The 2,518-nt window shown below is 38.4% G+C and overlaps 1 protein-coding gene across 1 annotated transcript in view; it reads left to right on the forward strand.

Moving 5' to 3' along the window:
- The window catches only part of LOC138974136 (uncharacterized), a 12,405-nt gene extending 10,140 nt beyond the window's left edge, over window positions 1-2,265 (forward strand). The window contains exon 6 of the mRNA XM_070346826.1: window positions 1-2,265. This exon is cut by the window's left edge and continues 490 nt beyond it. The gene's annotated coding sequence lies outside the window, so the exon portion shown is untranslated.
- The last annotated feature ends 253 nt before the right edge of the window (window positions 2,266-2,518 follow it).

The raw sequence follows: 2,518 nt of genomic DNA on the forward strand, positions 1-2,518 counted from the left end.
ACAAAAGTGTCGGATGATTTTCAAGGAGTGATCTTTTCTGAGGATTCACTGACACGCTAAAATATGTATACCTTGCCAACAAGCATACAATCAGAAACTTTTAGAGTAGTTGGACATTAGCCAACTACTGTGTCCGCATATTTTAAATGCTTTGCTAATACTGTGTTTGCAAATGCATGCGACCTTTTCTTTTTTCAAGTGTGCTTCCTTGTTTATTCGGGTTTTACATTTTGGGTATCAAGTTACTGTATGGCAGATCGCTTTACCCAGGGAGTAAACAACCCACATTTGTATGAGGGGTATAGCCCCACAGGAATACATATGATACCTTGTTGTTGTAGTTGTTGTTGTTGTTGTTGGTCACAGTGGTGGTGGTGGTGGTGGTGGTGGTGGTGGTTTACCTTTACCATTTTTTTCTTTCTTTATTATCTCCACTTCTTTATTTCATGTTTTTTGTTTCGTTTTTACTTACCTTGCCTTCTATGAATAAATGTGTGTCTGGGATCACACATTCTGCTTTACAAAATGTCGCTTGCTTAATGCATGAATTAGCTATTAGCGGAGACACCACCGGCTTTATCTTACCAACCTTTATTTCCAACAAAACGTGTGGTGAGGGGGGGGGGTCTCTTCGTTTTGTCCTTACGATAGTTTCAACTACCGTCCGTGCATTATATACTGCCCACTCGCAGGTTCTAATAATTTCCATTTGCCTTCACATTTGGAGGGGAAGTAACTGCGTATTAGTAAGAATCATAATGAAACGCAGGAGTAATCACCTGTTGTCTTACACATTTCACTTTAAGGTTTTATTTCTGTTAACTCACTGTATTCCCTATCTGTACGTGCAGAGGATCATGACGAATTTAACATACATTGGTGCTTACAAGAACATTACGAATGCACGGTAGCTAGAGTACGGATAACATATTATTTTAGTTATCTATTGATATAAACTACAACTGTTAATTTATAAACACTTTATTGCACTAACATGTGTATGTATGTCATCTATGGATCGATTGGTTTGATTGTTCTGCTTCACCAAAAGTCGGCTGTTTCATACATGAACGAGTTTTTGGTTAAATATCATATGCTTCATTACAACAAACCTGTCGATAAAATAAAACGTGTGCTATTTTGTCTCTCCGAATGTCGTTATCATTTTTATATTAGTAACTGTGTGTTAAATATAATACAACCCGATCGCAGGCGCTAGTGTTCTCTGTGTTGTATTGACTTGAGAGGGAAGAAAGTACAACTGATGACTAGCCATACAGTGACTAATCTCTATTGCCTTTTAGCAACATTCTTTCTGTGAGCTCTGATAATTAACTAGTGAAGACGATCACATCAAGTCAGTTTGACTTGTGTACTACATACTCTAGTGGACATTAAGCTATGCTATGCTAACTTGGTTTCTCTGTCCCCAGCACTAGTGTCTATTTAGGACATGACGTGGTTATGCTAGGATGGGCATTGAGAATGCACAGCAGGCAATGCATGCATGTTATCTCGGTTCTATGGTGTTAGTCACATAAACAACCCATACATTTTATTGTATCAACAGGTTTGCTGCGATGAAGCATGCACTATTTAACCTAATAACTCGTTCATTTGTGAAACAACCGACTGTTGGTATAGCAGACCAAACACATCAATCCACGCATAAACATATGAAAGTATGATAAAGTATTTATAATATAAGCGTTGACGTTTGTTTAGCATGTAACTAAGATAATGTGCAGTTTGTAGTCTAGCTACCATGCACTCGTGATGTACTTATAAGCACCAATGTAAGTTAAACTCGTACACTGTTGAGTTATTTCTTTCGCTTAAATGCCTCATGCTCTTTGACAAAAACGTTTTCAAATAATAAAACAGGTGTATTTTTCTTTCTATTGCTGAACCATTTTCAACGAACGTTAGTACATATAATGCAGACCGATTAAGGCTGTACTGGCTTCTGCGTTATAGTATCAAGGGAAGCAAGCACTTTAGAGAAAGATCCCTACAGTGACTCATGAGTAGTTTGCCGCTTTTCGGGTAGTTTCGGTTGGTTGGTGACACGTTTTTGTGTGTGTGAGCTCACAGTTTGTTATCTTGATGGTTTGATAACATCGTACCACTTTGTGCAACTTCATTATGAAAATGATGTCATGTTTACTTTGCTGTACATAACGGCTAGTGCACCGATGTGTCTTCCCTTGCCAATTGCTTGACGGAGCCATTGTTTAAACTCTGATTAAACTAGTCTGTGTTAAAGTGTGTTGTTATTTTGTTGTTGTTTGCTTGCGTTTCCTTATGTGTGTGTGTGTGTGTGTGTGTGTGTGTGTGTGTGTGTGTGTGTGTGTGTGTGTGTGTGTGTGTGTGTGTGTGTGTGTGTGTGTGTGCGAGTGTGTGTGTGTATGTGTGTGTGTGTGTGTGTTTGTGTGTGTGTGTGTGTGTTTGTGTTTTTCAGTTCAATTCAACACAGCATTATTTTCTATAGTGGTTGTAAGAGGAAGTTGTCATGTGT

Source organism: Littorina saxatilis, linkage group LG8, assembly GCF_037325665.1.
Source record: "Littorina saxatilis isolate snail1 linkage group LG8, US_GU_Lsax_2.0, whole genome shotgun sequence".
NCBI lineage: Eukaryota > Metazoa > Mollusca > Gastropoda > Littorinimorpha > Littorinidae > Littorina > Littorina saxatilis.